Source organism: Furipterus horrens, unplaced genomic scaffold (genome assembly GCF_987537825.1).
Source record: "Furipterus horrens unplaced genomic scaffold, mFurHor1.1.pri manual_scaffold_13, whole genome shotgun sequence".
Classification (NCBI taxonomy): Eukaryota; Metazoa; Chordata; class Mammalia; order Chiroptera; family Furipteridae; genus Furipterus; species Furipterus horrens.
Window position 1 is genome coordinate 3,006,012 of NW_028327183.1, and position 19,149 is coordinate 3,025,160.

Below are 19,149 nucleotides of genomic sequence, written 5' to 3' on the forward strand. Positions count from 1 at the left end.
TCGCACCGGCCCAGAGGGCACCTGGGCCTTCATCAGGGACACAAGCCAGGCTCCTCACAGGAGACAGAGGGGCAGGAGGCCACCCGGTGGAGCACTCAGAGAAGCACAGGGAGAAGCAAAAGGCAGGGCCAGACCCAGAAATTGGGGTGCTTCCCAGGGGCCCCGCCCCACCTCAACACTGCAGGGCCCGACGCGATCGTTCCCCGGCCACGAGTGCCTCCCAGCCCCTTGCTCTTCCTCTCCCACTCCAGGAAAAGTCTCCTTCCTTCTGGTTGGAGTCCCCCTCGCTTCCCGGCGAGCGGGAGCCTCCAGTGGGATTCCTCGCGTCCGGTGCAGACACCAGCCTGTTTTGTTCCTTGTCCCCTCCAGCCCTGCCCCCCTTACCTCGTCCCCTGCTCCCCGGGGCGCCCCAGGACAAGCTGGTGGATGCTCCTGTTCCCAGCACCCAGCAGCGGGCAGGCGAGGGCTGGAGAGGCGCTTTCCGCTGCCCCACGAGTGACCTCAGCCCCGGGACGCATCCCCACCCTCGGCCTCAGCCGGGAAGGATGGGCCAAGCGCTGCTCCCGCCACAGCATTTGGCGGAGCATCCAGCTAGTGGGGAAAGAAAGGGCCTCGGGGAGGGGGGTGGGGGTGGGGGTGGGAGGAGGAGACAGGAGGCCAAAGGCCCGGCCACTGGGCCAGATGTTGACCCAGCTGAGGGCCCCAGGCCCCAGGGGCGCCTGGGAAGTTCTAACGCCCTCCCCGGCTCTGGGTTTCTTGCAGAGACGGGGGGTCTGGGCCCGCACCCCTCCAATGCCTGTCTCTGAGGCTGAGGTTGAAGGAGGAACACAGGGACAGCTCAGGGGCTGCCAGGACAGGGTGGGGGACAGCCCCTCAGAGGCCCCTGGGCGGGGTGGGTGGGGTGCGGTCTGCGGGAAGCGCTCTCAGCAAATGGAAACCAGGCCGCAGAAGCGGGCCGGGCCAAGGGCCCTGCACAGACAGCCCCAGGGAGAACCCCACCACTTGCTCGCTAAAAGGTGCCCAACCGGAGCGAAAGGCAGTGTTAGGACTCCGAGAGCAGGGAGGGGCCCGGCCGCTCGGGCAAGACTGGAGGGGCCCCTCCTCCTTGGTGCTCGGCGCACCCCTCGTTGCTGGCACGCAGCACTCACCCCCAGGCCTGCTGGGGGCTTTGGTCAGGTTTCCAGCAGAGCCGGCCGCAGCTGCGTCCTGGGCCTGGGAGCAGGGCCACGCCGGGCCAGGCAAATGGGACTCCCCTCTCCTACCATGTTCGTGTCTGGAGACTCAGCACTGAATCCTCACCCCACGGCCCAGGGACACGTGACGGGGGCCGGCGTGGAGTTCAGGAAGTGTGGCCATCACCCGCCACTGGTTCCTTCATTCATTCACTCGTCCAGTTAGTGGCCAGGTGTTGGTGATGTGGTTACTGCCCACTGGGCACCTTGGTGCCGGGGGTGCAAGGGGGCCCCACAGGCCCAGTCCCTACCCTGTGATGGAGACAGATGTCCTATAGGTTGTGATTCCTGCTGTGACCGGTGGCGTCTGAGAGGCTGGGCTGGGGTGCAGGAGGGCTTCCTGGAGGAAGCAGCCTCTACATGGAGACCAGCAGGATGCGTAAGAACAAGCCAAGGCAATGCAGCTGGTCTGGAAACAGAGTCCAAGTAGCAGCAGCAGCACCTGCAAAGGCCTGGAGGTGAGACTAAGGCCTCTGACCATCTTCACTGAATCACCTCTGCTCATGCTCAGCCGGGCTGGGTGTCCTCCACCCCACAGACTCGGGGTGTGGCCCGGTACCCTTAAGGTACTTCTACAGGCTAAGCCCACATTCAAGCCCGTCTTTCCCGACTCAAGATCTTGTTTAAAATGTTTGCAAATGTTTATTTTTAAAGGGGGATGGGAAGAGAGAAGGGAGTTGTGAAGGTCTTTCTCTTTTCAGGAAAAAAAATTAATAAATAAATAGAGCCTCAAGAAAAGGGCATGGAAAGGTCTCTGCATCTGTAACCACTGAACAAATTAAAATTAGCGCATTTAATCAGCTCCTAATGGCCTGGCTGTCCCGAGTGGGCCCAGGAACACGGCAAACTTCACAGCAGAAACACACAGGCCAATGTCAGTTTATCCTACAACAAAGGCCTTTTCTAAATAGTGCGATCAAAACACAGCGAAGGCTAGGGAGACGGGACACAACCCAGCCCCCAAATCCTGGTGGGCCCCCCCACCACCCAGCTTCATCCCTTTGAACAGGAGAATTGTTCTTTTGGCTTTTGTTCTAATTATCTAAACATGTGCGCGACTCTGCTCTACAACGTGGTTTCACCAGCAAAGGAGGTGCATCCACCCCCCACCATGCGTTCCTGGGGCCCCAGCCAGAGCCCTGTGCTGCCCACACCTCCCCCTCGCTGTTCTAGCAGAACCGCCCCCCCCCCCCCACACAATTCCATGCAGTCACATGTGCACAGCCGCGCAGGCAGGGTGGTGAGTGTCCATCCACCACACACAGGCACACAGTGCACACAGCCCTTGTTCCAGGCTCACAGCTGCAGGCGGGGGAGCCACCAGTCACCAGACCCCCCCCCCGGCGGGGGGGCCGCTATGCACACACCTGAGGCCCCGGCTGGTGGCAAAGACCCTTATTTCCCTGGAGGAGTTTTTCCACGCAACTTGCCACCTGGGCTAAGTCATTAGGACAAGCGGGTGGGGGGGGGTTGGGAGTAAAAGGCCAAGGAGGGGCCGGGAGGGTACACAGTGGTGGGGGGGACGGGCGCGGGCACAATGCCAGGGCGAGCACAGCCAGTGGCTACTCCCAGCCCGGCAGGCTGGCTCCGCAGCCAATGCTGAGCTCACCTTCCCGTCCCACGGCCTCCAGGCCAGCCGACCTGCCGCCATGGGCTTAAGCCCACGGGGAAACAGGCCAGGCTGGGCTCGGATCCTGGGCTCCACCACGCCCGAGCTCAGAGCCTCCATAAAATGGGAGGCGGGAGCAGTGCCATGCACAGCCATGCCAGTGGCACTGCAGGGCCGGGAGGCTGCCGCGAAGAGCAGCCCGCGTACACGCTCACCGCTGCTTCCATTCCCACGCGGGGGCCCAGCGGCCCAGGGACAGTCGGGCAGAGAGCGAGTGGCCCGGACCAGAGCCGGTGGCTTTACAGTGTTCAAGTCCTGAGCCTACCCTGAGCCCCTGGTGAGGAACAGGGATTACAAAATGTAAATGGAAGAAACAGAACGGGCGTGAGGGGTAACTAAGCAGGACGCCAGAGCTGAGTCTGCAGGTCAGGAGTCCTCCCAGGTTGTTGCTCCAACTCCCCACGTCCACGCCAGCAGCCCCTCCGGGGAGCTATGATACGGGCAACACAACTGGGCCCCCGGGGAGCGTTCAAAAGAGGGGCCTGGATACGGGGTCCATCCAGCAGGTCCCACCAGGAGGGTGGTGACTGTGACCACTCCTGTGTAGGGACCCCCTTCTCCACTGGACTGGCAGGGCCCACACTGACCCCAGGTACAAACAGACACAGCTTCCGTAGGCCAGCCGAGACTCAGAGCCACCTAAGGCAGCCTTGGGCCAGCACACAGCTCCTTAGCTAACTCCCCAATGCTGGCAGATGACACCTCCAGTCCCAGCCCCGCTCCCCAACAAGCACCTAGGAGGACAGAACCGGGGGCAGTGGAGGTTTAATGTATGAACTTGGGGTGAATCTTGGTTCTTCCACACGTGTGCTGTGTGACCCAGGGAAACTCACCTACCCTCTCTGAGCCACGACCCTCAACGGTACAAGGAAGGCAGTAACAATGACTGCCAACCTCCCGGACTGGAGGGTCAAAGAAGAAGCTGTCTGGGAAGTGTTCAGTTCAATGCATGCTGCAACCCCCAAATCGGAGTCCTCAGTCAACACAGGGAATGGGGGAGGGGGGCCAGGAACAGTCTCGGATCTGCCTCATTCCCTACAGGGTCCCCCTAGATGCCTAGGCCGCCACAGTCAACAGATAGTTGCCCCATAGACCTCCACATCCCTGAACTGAGCGCAGCGGGCAGTGGGCAGGGCAGCTCAGGGCACGTGGCCTGGCCATCAGACCCTGGTGAGTATGGACCCCCCCTTCTAGGGTCTGGGCGCAGGTGGCAGGAGATGGGCCCAGAAGCCTCTCAGAGAGCCCCACACTTAAAGGAGAACACAGGGAAAAGATGGTGGGTAGTAGTGCCCCTCCCGCCGTGTTACCCCCACACAGGTGGCTGCTGGTCCTGCCTCCCTGCTTCTAGGCCACGGGGCCCCGCAGTCTCCCTCACACCCTGAGCCCTGGTGTCCCCACACCTGCCCTGCGCTCACCTCTCACGGCTGTCAGCTGCGAAGTGCCGTGGCCACAGGTGGGACCACTGGGGACCCCAGGGGTAGCCAGGGGAGGAGATGCCGAGGGCAAGCTGAACCTGCCCTTTCCCCTGCCTCTGGGCAGCGGCCAGAGAAGGAGACGCTCCTGCTGTGGCTGGACGCTCCCTCCGAAGCTGCAGGACGCCGGCTGTGGCCCACTGTCTGCCAGCTTGGAGACAAGGCCACCCCACACAGCACACACCAGGTGTCACCAGCTGGCGGATGTGAGGGTGTTCCCAGCCCCGACCCGCAGCCGCCCGGAGATTGCAGCAAGAAAGCGGGCTGTGTGTGCACTTGTCTGAGCTCAGTGGGGGCCCAGCGAGGCAGCAGACCCCCAGGGCCCAGGCCCAGGAAGGAAGGGAGTCGGGACTACCCATCAGGCCACAGGGCTGCCCCCACCTGTACTACCTGCCATCAGAGAGGCTCGGACGCAGGACCCTGCCTGCCAGGGAGAAATGGGGGGACACAGGGAGCCAGGCCCTGCGTTCCCGTCTGGCTCACTTCTGCCCGGCGGCATCTCCACCAAGGGCAGCCCCCAACAGAGGCTGGTTCCCCAAGTACTCCAGCTCCCTCTGCTCCAAAAGCTGCGAAATCCAAGCGAACCACCGCGCCGCCTCACTGAGCCGACACCGGCCAGAATTCATCTGAAAAGGGGATTTTCTTAATTGCTGCGTTTTACAACCCAAACAGCAGAGAGATGGTGCAGCTCGCTGAGAACACTGGCTTGAGGCAACGGCACCGAAAGTGTCACACATGCACACACGTGCACAACACATGTATGTGTGTGCATGTACACATGTGTGCGCGTGTGTCTGTCAGGGGTGTGCATGGATTGGCGCCTCGAGGACATGGGCAGAGGTGCCGCCCATGAGAAACGCTCAGTTCTCTTAGGGAGTCAGGCTGGAAACAGTGGGGGGCGAGGATCTCAAAAGAGATGTCTTGTCAGGGAGCAAAAACCAAGTACATAAATAAAGAGAGGTTCACCCCCAGTCTTCCTAATTGCCTTCCTTCGCAGGCAGAGACGGCTCCGCACCCCGCAGTCCCTTTGGAAGGCAGTGTCGGAGCCAACAGGATCCCCATGACTAGGAAGGTGGGGTGGCCCTCATTAGCTGTGCGCAGCTGCCCAGGGGGGCACGGGAGAGACGGTGTCAGCAGCCCTCCCAGACAAGGAGGACTGCCCCCCCCGGGGGGTGGGGGGAGAGGCGGAGGGACAGAGAGCAGACAGCCACCTCTGATCCTGTGGCCGCGGACCCAACCCCGCCCCAGCACAAACCCTGCCCAGGAGGAATGGCACCAGTGAGGCCCACCCTGCACGGGGGCAGCAGGGACAGGGACGGGAAAGGCAGGCCTGGCCAGGTGGCTCAGTTGATTAGAGCATCATCCCAATGCACCAAGGTTGCAGGTTCTATCCCCAGTCAGGGCACATACAAGAGTCAACCAGCGGTCCTGACTGGTGTGGCTCAGTGGGTTGGGCGCCGTCCAGCAAAGTGAAAAGTCCCCGGTTCGATTCCTGGTCAGGACACAGGCCTGGGCTACAGGCTTGGTCCCCAGCTGGAGGCACGTGCAAGAGGCAACCCGTCGATGTTTCTCTCTCACATCCATCTTTCTCTCCCTCTCTTTCTCTCTCCCTTCCCCTCTCTCTAAAAATAAATAAAATCTATTTTTTTTTCGGTTTAGCAGAGTACTGTGAAGCGAGTAATTGGCTGAAGGGAGTAAAATGCCCCACGACCCTGGAGAGGCTCCCCCACCACCACCCCTGCGCCCCACTTGTGCAGGGCTGCACCCCTACCCGACACCCTCAGAGCCCAGCCGGTTCCAGAATTCGGTTGTGCTGGTTCTAGGCAGGTACCGCTGTGCATTTGCTGAGTATTGGGAACACCTCAGAAGCAATCAAACGTATTGATATTTCTGCAGCAGAACAGGGAGATGTTCACCAACATGAATTAAACAGACTATAAATAGCTTTGCATCGGCCAGGTCAAATTTGCTGTCAAATGAGCTACCAAAAAAAATAATACAAAAGAAAAATCAGGTTTCAGGCTTCCTGGAAGTCAGGATGGTGACCAGGGATTACAGGCCTGGAGTGTCTCTTTGACCCCAGGGGGCGGCAGGTCGCTGTTCCTGCTTTCCGGAAGTGGACGGCGAGCTCGGAGAAGCGATCAGTAACTGCCCGGCAGGCACGGCGCAGCAGTGGGCAGCGCCACGCGGTCCGGTCCGAGGGTCGGCCCTGTAGTTGGCTGAGGCAGTGAACTGCCCATTGAACGCTTCCCGAAAAATACCTGAGCATCTTCCCGTGTCCCCAGTGTCCAGACCCCACTCACCACCTGCGTGGCATTCAGGCCAACCCCCGCCAGGAGGCGCCCTACCTGGTGGCATCCCCACACCTGCCAGGGCCCCGCTGGAGCCCGGACGCCCAGGGACAGGCTCCCGCTAGCAGGTGCGGCTCCCCGCCCCGGTGCCCAGGGAATTACTCCCCACCTGACACAGGCCGCGCAGATCATTTTACCTACAACAAATATGCTAAACACACCCCAGCCTGGGAGAAGCCGGCCACGGGTAATCCCACTGGACAGAGGCCAGGGCTCCTGGCAGGACTCCAGAGGGCAGGACCCCACCTCTGCGAAAAGATGCGGGAACCGCGCGACTCCTCAGGTGTACCCCTGGCCATTTCCAACTTCGCTTCCTTGGCAATTTTTTTCAGCTGCGGGGATTGGTGGCTACATTGGCGAAATCCTGAGGCTCCATCACCGAATAATCACACGACAGCTCCATTGGCATTAAGACACCCCCACCGGCGTGAGCGGCGGTGTCCCGCCTCGCAGAGGCAGCCCGATGGCCCACGCTCGTTCAGGAGGACCCCGGCTACAGCGCTGGCCCGTTCTCCACTGACCCACCGAAAACCGAAGCAGGCGCCTGTCTTCAGAAACCCAATTAGTCAGGGGCATCAGGCTGGCGAACCAGAACACGCTCATGTGTGCACATACCTGTGGGCCCGTGTGTGCACACGCACATCCTTCTGCCCACATGCACACACGCGCAAACTCTTGTTCTTGCCTGGGGTGCGAGTCCCAGCCCAGCCATCCATTCAGTCACCACTGACGGGGCTCACCACGTCCTGGGCACTGTGTGGCCTGAGAAGGAACGAGGGCCAGCCCTCGGGAGCTTCCTCGCTGGGGGGCGCTGAGGAACCTGCACAAGGGTGGCCGGTGGTGGGACATAAAAGGGTCCCTGTCAGGCCTGGAGGGCTGAGTGCTGGCTGGCTGATGGGTGCTGGGTCTCAGTCACGGGAGAACACAACAGGCCAAAGGGGGGTGGAGGGAACATTCTGGGCAGAGGAAACAGCAAAGGTCAAGGCGAGACAGGCAGCCGGCATGAGAATGGACATCAGTCCAGTTGCTAGAAAGATAAAAACATAGGTGATAGATAGAGAGGATAGATATAGGTAACAGATAGATAGCAGATAGGTAGGAGAGCTGATACAGACAGATAGGCCAAAGATAACAGATCGATGTGACAGATATAAATGACAGGTAGGAAGACAGCAGTGAATGTAAGTGCCATGGACCAATGTGACTTCAGCCTTGGCTCCAGGCAGACAGAGAGCCCGCTGTCACAGCGCCCGGGACACGCTGCTACCTCTCCGTGCGCGGAACCCAGAAGGCTGGGAGGCGGGAAGAGCCCTCTGCTTCCCCGCCATTGGCGTGTGCCCCACGTGACAAGAGGCTGTGGTGTGCGTGCCCGGCACGTGCTCTTGGGTGAGCAGCAGCCCGGCATGTGTGTGAAGAGTCAGGGTGCGGGCCGTGTGTGTGACGGGCTGCAGCTGACAGGTGGGCAGGGCAGGGTGGTGTCCTGCTTTACAAGTGAGGGGGCTGAGGCCCCAAGGGGCGACGAGGTCACTCAGCTGGGATCACAGAACCAGTAAGAGGCAAGCCTTTATCTGAGCCTGGCCAGGGCAGCCCCAGAGTCCACCCCTGGCTCACAGGACAGGAGAGGGACCTGCACAAAACTCTATTTCAGCAACATAGCTGGGCAGCGGCCCTCGAGTGGAATAAGCAAAGAGAAAGCAACGGCCAGAGGCCCCGTGATGAAGCCCGTGCGGCCCCGCCCTGGTGGGGCTCAGGGATGCCATGGTGATGCTCTGAGGCCTGGGAACAGACTGGGTGGCAGGGAGGGCACAAACATGCTGCGTGGCCCTGGAGACCCACATGACCTCTCGGAGCCTCGCTTTGCTCTGTCTGTTGACTCATCTATGCAGCAAACAAACGCAGAGGCTCCAGTGAGGGGCAGGTGTGCTGGGCTGGGAAATGAGAGAGGCCGGCCCGTCGGTCCTGAGTGGCTCATGGGTCCAAAGCCCGTGGATGCATGTGAGGGGCTGCAGGTCCCCACCCACATGCTGGAACCATGACTCCGGCCACCTTTGAATAGGTGGGGAGGAGTCTTGGGGATTCTAGAGAGTTCAGTCACTCCCAGAATCCCCTGCTGCTGCGCCAATGACCAGCACCAGGGACAGCCCACCACCCCACCGTTCTGCGGTGCCATCGGCCAGGACTGGGCCTGTGGAAACGGCAGCCTGGCTGTCACAGCCTCTGCCACCACGGCGGCCACGGTCCCGCCCCCTCCAGCTGCCTTTGCGCCTGCTGCCGCCGCTGCTCATTCCCAGGCAAATGTTCTACTTAATTAAAACACACCCAAGTGCTCACACGCACACGCAGCCAAGCTACAGAATGTGCTCTGCCCGGCGGCAGCTTCTCTTCTCCAGCCCGGGATCCGTACAGGAGGGAGGTTTCCAAAGCTGCTCGTGCAATCCTACTGTGCATGCATGACACACATATGCCTGTCCACATGCATGTGCAGGTCACACATGCACACACACCACAGTGCTCCGTCCTCCAGGAAGTCTTCCCCAGCTCAGGACATCAGCCATGGTTAGCAGGAAGCACTTTAGCACAAGGGAGGGAGTTAATAAATAAATCAAATGATCGTCGATGCCGTGGGCAAATGGGAACAGCACAACGCTGGTCCCAAGGTCAATGTCATGTGCTCATGGGACCAACGGACCAGGCTGAATTTCCCAGGGAGCAGGAAGCGCAGGTGGGTTGGAATGGAGATGACCTCCTGCCCTTCCGCCTGCACTGTGGAGCTCACACATGTGGGTGTGCGCCTGTGGCGTGTACCTGTGCAAGTGAATGAAGGCTCACCTTCCCAGATCTGGACACCCACGAACAACCACGAGCCGGCAAGGGTGGGCTCTAGCCACAGAGGCCAGAGGGTGAAAAGCCAACCCACAGGAAAGCAAGAGTATCTGGCAGTCCCCTGCGCTTCCGGGCGCTCTGGGCCAGGGTGGGCATGTGGTCGTCACCAGGCAGGTGATTCTAGACGGTCACACAACTAGCCATCCTGCTCCGGCAGCATTTTCAGCACCCCAGGCCCACCCAGACGGCCTTGCTAGCAGGACCCACCAGCAGTCACGTTCCTGAGGAGGACGTGGCACGCAGGCCAGGCTTCGTGGACATGGGGTGGAGCGCTGCCCGGGTACCTCCAACGCCATCGCGGGGAAGCTGGCCTCCTAATGCATACTGTGGGGCTGGGGCAGCTCTGGCAGAGAACCAAGGGCACAGGAAGGGGTGTCAGGAAGGGGTGTCCGGGAGGGAGAGAAGACGGCACGCTCCGCCGCTGTCCCGGTCACCCCACTCAAAGTGCCGTCCTGGACCCAAGCGTGGCTCCATCTGGGAGTCCGAGAGACATGCAGACCGCCAGGCTCCCTGGACCCGGTGACTCAGAATCCGCCCTTTGACACATTCCATGAGTCACTGTGGTTTTGACATAATGAAGAGAAACTATTTTTTCTTTAACTTTACGTGTGTTACTTTTCAAACAGCTGCTAAGTGAGGACATGAACCCTTGCTGGGTTGTTGGGACTTGACTAGTCAACAGGGGGACGGCCATGTGTCTCTTCAGTTTGGGGGTGCCACAAACCAGCCCCCGACACCAACGCTTCCCAACCTGAGAACGCTGGGAGCCTCTGAAGTCTGGGCGGTGGGGACACGGTGGGGGTTAAGGCAACTCCCCTGCCCCCATGGAGCTCACTGAGGTGGGTAACTGGAAGAGAAGGAGGAAAATGAAGCAGACGAGGGATTTGCTGACCTTCCATCATGTCCTACTGTGTCCTCCCAGGTCACCCTGTCCCCATGCCAGACACCTTTCTCCCTCTCCCCCCGTCATTCAGCTAGTCACCACGTCGGGTCCTCCTGCCACTGACCCACCGACCAGGTCCCAAGTCTGTCTGCCAGAGCCCCGCCTTACTGCTGCCACTTGAGGCCAAGCCTCCTCGGTTGGTGGGCTGGTTTGCTGGGACCACTGCGTCACCTCCTCGCACCCTTCCCCACGTCCCGTCTAACGGAGATGCAGCAGCCTGAGGGGTCTCTGTGGAGCACAGGTCGGCCCAGGCCGCTGTCCTGCTCAAACAGAGGCCCCCTCGCGGCTCCACGGCGAAGTCCCGGGCGTGCCCCGCAGACCCAGTCACCCTTCCCTCCGCAGTGAGCATCCTCCCGAACCTGGGAGTCAGACGAGACCGCCGCCCTCCTCGCCTTCTTCCACGCTGACTCCCACACCGTATTTGCTTGTCACCCGCGGCAGCCACCGAAGGCCCAGCTTTGCAAAAAGATACGATGCCGCTGAAGGAATACAGAGGGCCCTCCCGTCGACGGCGGACGACCTCGAGCTAGAAGTTCACGTCACGTCCAGCGGACACTGAGCATGGCTGTGGTCCCTTGAAATGCCTGAATACATCCCAGAGCGCCTAGGGGATCGCTGGGGTGCCCTGCGCTGCCCGGGCACGCGGTCTGGGGAGAGCGATCTCCATTACTTGTGGGATAAATGGATGAATGAAGGAACGAGAAGCGTTATGAGGTCTGGTGTGGGACACAAGTCAGTCCTCACGCCACAAGGACACGCACAGACGCCCGTGAACGCTGGCTCGAGAAGCGGCTTCAGAACCCATAGGCCCAGCGGGCCTCTCGTCTTCCCAGCGTATCAGGCCGGGGGTCCTCCATACACAGCCCAGGGCCTTTGGACCACAGGCTGGGGTTCATCAGTATACAGACTGGGGGCCTTCAGCCCCTTGTCAAAGCGCCGCCTTTAAGCCGGACAAGCGCCTGTGTTACTCAAGGTCAGCGGGAAGACAAGGGGAGAGAGAGCTTCCTAAGAAGCGTCCACGCCCCACTGTGTGTCCACAGCTCCATGAAACCCCAGAGCTGGGACAGCCAGCGTGTCCAGTGAAGAGACCAAAAGGCTTCCCTGGATTTGAGGGTTCAGGTGAGCACAGCAGAAAGCCGCGCGGAGACTCCGTGGGAGCACCGGCCGGGAGGGAGCAGGGACGGGCCAGCGCCAAAGGCTCCCCGCGTGCTGAGCAGCCGCACGGACGGCACTGATATGGCGAGACCCACCCGCGTCCCAAGTTTCCATGGAAAAGGAAACACGGTCCTCTCTGGCGGCCTTCTTCCCCAGGGCGGCTGAGGTTTGGTCATCGAGCGTGGTGAGAGGTGGGGAGAGCGGAGAAAAACCTCGTGGGTGTTAACACTGTCCCGCTCACGTCAGCAGCTGACTTCATAAAGCTAACGGGGCAGATTTACAAACCTCGGCGCGGAAGCAGGGCAGGGCGTGTGCGGCGAGGCAGAGGCTAACGAGACCCCAGACGACGGGACGGTTTCACCACAAATGTCAGGAGCTTCAAAGGGCCGGCTCCTGGCCCGGTCTGCCCGGGACGGGGGCCCACAGCACGCCTGGCCCAGGGCCCGTGCAGCACTGCCAAGTGCCTGCCCGAGCATCCTGGAAGCTGGCGGATCCCCGCTTGGGCTCCCAGGCCACACAGCTATCTGCTATCCCTTCTGTCCCTAACACAGCCTCCTCCGTCCGCAGCAGCCCCCCACCCCTGCCCAGGCCTTCCTCCTTCCTCGCCACCCCCTCCCCTCCTCTTCCTCATTCTCTAATTATGACCTTGTTGCCCCCCCAACCCCCCAGCTCCCTCTGAGGAACCAGCCCCCCTTCCCCGGTCTGCGGTCCCTAGAGCCGTCTCCTCTCCTATCCCTTGGAGGGTCTGCCCCCGGCCCTGCCTGCTCCCTCCCTCGCTCCCTCACCCTGCCCTCCTCCTCTCATCCTGCTTGCTCTCCCACCTCCCGCTCTCCCTTCCACACTCGCGCACACCCCCAACAGCGCACGTGGTTCTGCGGCGACCACGGCAGGACAGAGCCTGGCGCCCACAGCAGGCGCTCAGCACACGGCTGCAGCAGCACTCGGTGGTGCCTGAATCCGTGGCACATACGTGAGCCCTGGCGGGCGGGCGGGAGGGCGGCCACAGGCGCTCCCAGGATGCGCACGCCCAGAAGACAAGCGAGTCTGCAGGGCCCTGTCCCCACACAGGCAGGAGGGGTCCACGCTCCCCTGAACACCAAGCACTTGGGGGAGGTAACCTGTGACCTCGGACATCACACACGGAACGCTTCCAGCCTCCTCGGGGCTGGGCCCTCACTGTCCCAGCACCCAGAGGCTCGGCCGGCCCCTCACCCCCTCCATGCTTGGAGCTTTGCCAGCCTTTGTCACTGCCATCCCTTCCTCATCTCCTTCCAGAAAGTTCTATAAAGACCTGCATTTCTGGCTTGTGTGCGAAATCTGGAGGCTGGAGCAATGCGGGATCCAACCTCCAGCACGACAGCCGGTAACAGGAACTAAGGTGACAGGAACTGAAGAGCCGCGGTACCCTTAGCAGGCACGTGGCCTCTGCCACCCAGCCCCACCTGGCCCTGTACCTGCCCAACCACCACCATCCCCTGATCCTGCCAACCCCAAGTTAGCCGCGCACATCCCCAGCCCTGGCCTGGACTGCACGCTTCTTAGCATCAAGACGCTCTCTTATGATCTCCGTCCACCCCACAGGGCCTGATGTTGGGAGGGGCTCCGCGTCTGCACGGTGGGACCCCAGGAGCGGGGAAGGGTGACCCCCCCCCCCACCTTCTACCGCCCTTCGTCGGGCACAGCACTTCCGCTCCACCTCGGCTACCTGAGTTACCAGTGCCTATACCTCCTCCTGCGGCTTGTCCCGTACAGTTTATTAACATCCACTAATAAAGAGCAGGCAGGCCTCCCGCGGCGCGGCCCGAGCCTGGCTGTCCTGCGTGTTCTCAGCACATCTCGGGCCATGAGGGAACAATTAGGAAAACCCCCTGCATGTTATATTTAGAAAGGGGTGGAGGGGAAAAAGCTTCCTCTAGTCATTTTCATTCAGCTGCCCAGGACTGCCGTCCCCACCTACCCCCGGGCCAGCGCCACGGGGCCGGCCACCCCGCCTCCCCTGAACTTGGGGGGAAATGGAGCCCTGCCTCTGCCGGGCCCCGGTTATGCCTGCGTTTAAAAATAAGATGTGAGAGCCGCATTATGTAAGACCCGTCACACACCCCTGCCCACCTCCCACTCCGGAATCAAAGATCACCGTTTCTGCCATCAAAAGAGCACGAAAGAAAGGCAGGGACAATGGACAGAGCGGGGCGGCGGGAGCCGGATCAAAGGCCTGGGCGCGGAAAATCGGCAGCCAGGGGGGCCTTTAATGACGGCCTGCACCCTCCGCGCCCTGGGGCTGGGGGGGAGAAGAAAAGTTTTGAAGGCCGCCAGGCTCCGGCCTGCTGCGGCTCCTGCTTCCCCCGCCAGCCCCGGTTCCCGACAAGCTCACGCCTTTCATTTCCCTCCCTTTTTTCCCTCCTTTTCCTCTGCCCCCCACATGCCAGACAGGACTCCCAGACTCCCCAGCGCGTGCCATCCAGCAACGCCAAGAGCTCAAAGGGGCTCCTCGGAGACCCGCCCCCCCCCCCCCACGGAGCTGGAAGCCAGGTGGGCCGCAGCCCACCAGCAGCCAGAGGGGCTCCACGAGGGACCCAGGGACCCAGCGTGGGAGTGGCACTGCAGAGCACAACGATTTTTTTTTTTTTGGCTAGTCTTCCTGGTCGAGGAGGGGAATAACTCTTCACACTCACGTTGGGCTGGGCTCTGTGGGGCAGCGGATCAAACCTGAGCACCGGCGTTTGAGCGCAGCGGCAGAAAAAAGGATTGCCCAGGGACCGAGCTTAAGTAGAAGCTGGATTAAACTTCAAACGCAAACGCCCCCCTCCCGACACAGCAGACAGTCGGAGCTAATATTGCAATACGGACTCTTAAATTCTGAAATGCATTCCGCAGAGCTGACTCCGGACCGACCGGGACCGGGGCCTTCCGTGGCAAGGGGCGGAGCCAGGGAGGGCCTTTGACAGAAAGGACACGTGGGAGCCTGCCCCCTTGCTCAGCGGAGGGAAGTCCTCGGAGCGCTGGGCCCCAGAGGCCAGCGGCAGACTCCCGGCAAGAGCCCGTCTGGAAGCGGCCTGCAGGCAGGCCGGGCAGCCCCCAGAGGGGGACGAGGCTCTGGCCTTCCCCAGGTACGAGGATCTGCGCACGTTCCCTAAGGGAGGGGAGGCCAGGCCAGGCTGGGACAGCGAGGCGCACTGCAAATGGCTGACGAGTTCAGCGAAGCCCTGGCACCTCCCAGCCCACACGCGAACAGTGGGGATCACTGTGTTCCCTGAGCGATGACGAGAGGCTCGATGAAGAGGAAAACCTTACAAATTCACAGGTGGTGTGGATGGGGCAGAAGACCCGCTCACGGGGAAAAGATTCCCTTCTTTCACTAGCTTCCGGGCAGCCCTGGGGTCCCCCCGGGGGCGGGGCGGCCTGGGCTGGGCTGGTACCGGCCAGCACACCGTCCAGAGACCCTGGCCCTGAGCACTGGCCCAAAGACGGGGATCGGGAGGCCCAGGGGCAGGATGCGCGATGCCGGTGCCCGTGTGCGTGGCTGTCGGGCCCTGGGCCCACGACGGAGCTGAGTAATAAAGAATTTGGGCAGGATATGCTCCTTTCCTAGAGCATTTCCCTGGAGTATTTCTGGAAATACCCAAAGCCCACCTCCCTACAATAACGCCTCCCTCTGATCTGCAGGGGTCAGAGGTGCTCAGCCGTCCTTAAGAGGAGTGACCTCCCTCCGTGAGGCACATATGGGGGTCCCAAAAACAGAGGGTGCCATCGCTGGCACCTTCACATACAGTTACAAAGGGCAGCCCAGGCTGGGGTGTCGCCAGGGGAGGCGGCCCAGCTGGAGACAGGCCTGTGAGGAACAGGTGGGAAGACCGTCCCCAGACAGAAAAGTCAGGGCAGGACCTCCCTAGCAACGGCCGCATCTCTGGACCCCACAAGCCTTCAAGGGCTTCCAGGGCAGGGACCCAGCTCCGCCACAGGCTAACGCGATGGCCAAAGGACTGGGAGATGGCACCTGTCCTGGGTCCACTCCGGTACTGAGGCCTGAAATGCTTCACGCTGCCCCACCTACCATCCACACCCCACCCCGCCGCCCCCCTCTGAGGGTGTCCTGTTCCGGGTGACAAGAGCCGGAAGCACCAGCCACTGACTGCGGCCCCCACAGGCCAGGCTGCGTGCTGGCCCTTCACCTGCCGAGTCCCTGGCGAGGCTTCTGTGGCCCCGTCTCCCAGAGGGGTAAACTAAGGCTCACAGTCGGTTAACTACTCAAGGTCATAGACTTGGGGCAGAGACAGAGTTTGAACACAGGACTGTCACGATCCAAATCATCTTTCCAGAGTGCGTTGCATCTCCCAAAGATTCTTTAGAGCTCCCCCTCCTATCAATAACAATAATGATGATGATAATACTAAATACCTTTGATTAAAAAGTGCAGACCAGAGATGTTCCGGGGGTGCCGTTAGGTTAAACGAATGGTTTTTCATGCCCCAAACAAAACCCAAGGCCACCTGTCTGGGAGTCTCATCACCATCCTCTCCCTCAGTGTCCCCAGGCATAGGGAGAACAAGGTCAGACCGGGAAACAAGTGTGCCTCTTTTTGTCCCTCCCAGAGGACAGGCCAGGACAGCACCAGCTTTCAAAGGAGGAAAATGGAAGATCAAGGAGAGCTTCTGCCCTGCGCTCCCCGCCCCCCAGGACTGAACTGTGTGGCCAGCCCTGGGCCTGACCACGGCCCCGAGGCACAGCTCGCTGTGGCTGCCCTCCCAGCACCCCCAGGCTGGAGAAGGCAGGCTGGGGGGCGGGGGTGGAGCACAGCGGGTACGGGGAGGAGGCTCTAGAGAGGGGCCTGCGGGTCTGCAGGCCAACGTAATGACCTCCTATGCGCCATTCCAGCCTGGTCAGACTCGGGCCCTGGGGAGACCGTGGGGACAGCAGCAACCTCCCCCAGAAGCGAAGGCTCCGGCCGGAGGCCCAGGCATTTGATCAGGATCATTGATTACCTCCTCAGAAGGAGCTGGCAGCTGCTGACATGGGGTTGCTGGGCACCAGGAGGGGATCTGCAGTGGCCCTTCCTTCACGGGGGAGGGTTTGGCCAGACCACACGACCAGGGCCCTTCAGAAAGGGGGGAACACAGGCACAAGGATACATACGCTCAGGGTCGGTCCATGCACACAGGGTGGGCAAGAGTGGGTTGATCGCTCTGAGCAGAAGAAAGAGAGCTTATTCCTTGTATAACTGAAACAGGACCCACGGCTGTTCAGTTCTGAGGGGCTCAATTGCCCACCGCCAGAAAGCATAGCTCGCAGTACCGGAGTTTGGTGAAAACGGAGAGAGTTGTTTATTTAAAGGGTATACAGATTTAGATTAATGGCAGATTTCTTCCTTAAAACACCCACAAGCACATAGTTCTGGCTCCCCCCGCCCTGCCAGGCTAGTGCTAGAACAGAAAAGCCAGAGGTACCGTTTCCCTCCAGGAAAACAGAAGCCTGTGGCTTTGCATTTCCCAGACGCAGTTTGGCTTTTCCGGCAGCTCCCCGTCATTCGTGCCTGACGGGGGAGGTCTTGCCTGCGTCATGGTGCTTTTCTGCTCTTAATCCAGAACCACACGGCACCTTCTTACCCACCCAACCTCGGGGCCGGCTGGTGGGGGGCTCTGCTCTCTTTCAACCCACGCGGCTCTCTCTGCCTTCACGGCCGCAGCCTTACTTTTAAATGCCTGACCGTAGCCTGTTTTTGTAGTGGGAATGGTGACCGGTCGCGGCCACCTGCAGAATTTTGCGCAGACCTTTTAAGCTTTCTGTGACCATTCCACAGTCAAAGCCCCGCCCGTCTCCTCAGTGCGTAGAACGGCCATAGCTATTTACATATTAAGAAACCAGGTGTTTCTTACGAAAATGGCTGTGCTCACTACGTCCCACCCCTCAGCCCAAATTGCGGGCTCTGGGGAATTCGGGGAGCTGGTTCTGTAACGTTATTACTTATTGTTTACTTAATATTATTAACCTACTTCTGCCCATCCCTGGATAAAGAGTATATACAGCCCTGGCCGGTAGGTCCGTTGGTGAGAGGGTTAGAGCATCGTCCAGATATGCCAAGGCTGTCGGTTCGATCCCCAGTCAGGGGACATACAAGATTCAACCAGTGAATGCACAATGAGTGGAGCAACAACTCTTTGTTTCTCTCTATCAGTAAATTTAAAAAAACTTAAGAGTACATGCAAAGATATACTCTAGTCTGCCAGAGCCTTCGCCCTCTTGGCAAGATCTGCTGTCTGAAATTTCTCACTTATAGAAAAAACATCAGCCACCTCCTGGGCCTCTCCCAGCTGGGAAGATGCTGTGAAAACATTCACTCCATGAAACAATACAGCTCAGCAACCAAGAATTTAGAATCTGTGGTCAAACAGGACTAGGCCCTGCCACGGCCCGGCTGGGCAACCTTGAGCAAGTAACTTCACATCTCTGGGCCTTGGTTTCTTTTTCTTTAAGTCCGACATTTTTTCATTGCTTTCGGAGGGAAAGGGAGAGAGAAAGAAGCATCGATCATTTGCCTCCCGTACACGCTGAAACTGGGGATCAAACCCGCAACCTTTTGGTCTACAGGACAATGCTCCCACCAGTTGGGCCACACCAGCCAGGGCATGGGCGCTGGTTTCTTGGTAGGTAAAAACAAAGGATCCCCGAAGTACATCTCTGACAGGCATGACGAGGGTATGAAGAGATGCAGGGCCCGAGAAGGGATCGGCAGGATGGTTGACACAAGGTAAGTGGCCTTGTGACAGTTACTGTCCTGAGGCCAGGCACACAAACTGCTCAGCGACCCCTGGAGGCTAAGTATCGAGCACCTGCTGGCCCACGGCCCCATTTCTTAGGCAGAGCCCTTCACGCGGGACTACCCCACCCATGCGCTGGAAGAGAGAACAATGAGGTCTTCTCCCTCCCCGTCTTCTCGTCCTTTGGGATCGAGGCGGCACCCCTGCGCTGTCTGAAAGGGCCCAGAAAGACAACAGTGGGGCCCGGCCCAGGAAATCACAAGGAAGCAACAACCCTGCGGGGCCACTGGACCCCGAGGCCCCCACCGAGGATTAGCGCCTGGGCCCCAGTGTGACGTGACCCCCTCCTCCAGCCAGGGCAGAGAAACCCCAAAGCCACTGCGTCCATCTTGCTGGCTGCAAGTGCAGAAGCTAAGGGGACCAGCCCTGCAGGGGGAAGGTTCCAGAAAAGGACAAGAGGCGGTGGGGAGGGCTGGGTGAGGCTACAGCCCCAGGGCAGGTGACCCCTGACAGGCAGGCAGGCAGGCAGGCAGGCAGGCGCACGCCCTCCCGCCCACAACCTGCCAGATAAAAAGCCACATCCAGATTCTTCACCCACGTCCGGCCCATTCTCTATGCGTCTCTCCGTAGAAGCTCTCACTGTCCCTGCTGTTCAGACGGGAAACCACAAGACCCCTCACCCCTGTGTCCGG

At 60.4% G+C, this 19,149-nt stretch overlaps 1 protein-coding gene across 2 annotated transcripts in view; it reads right to left on the bottom strand.

Annotated features, from left to right (window-relative positions):
- The window catches only part of ZNF423 (zinc finger protein 423), a 252,049-nt gene that overhangs the window by 124,093 nt on the left and 108,807 nt on the right, over positions 1-19,149 (bottom strand). Inside the window, exon 1 of one of the 2 annotated variants that reach the window (XM_090260365.1) lies at positions 385-470. The exons of the other annotated variant lie outside the window; for it this stretch is intronic. The gene's annotated coding sequence lies outside the window, so the exon portion shown is untranslated. Of the gene's footprint in view, positions 1-384; positions 471-19,149 lie in introns of those variants that run through there. 2 annotated transcript variants of the gene reach the window in all.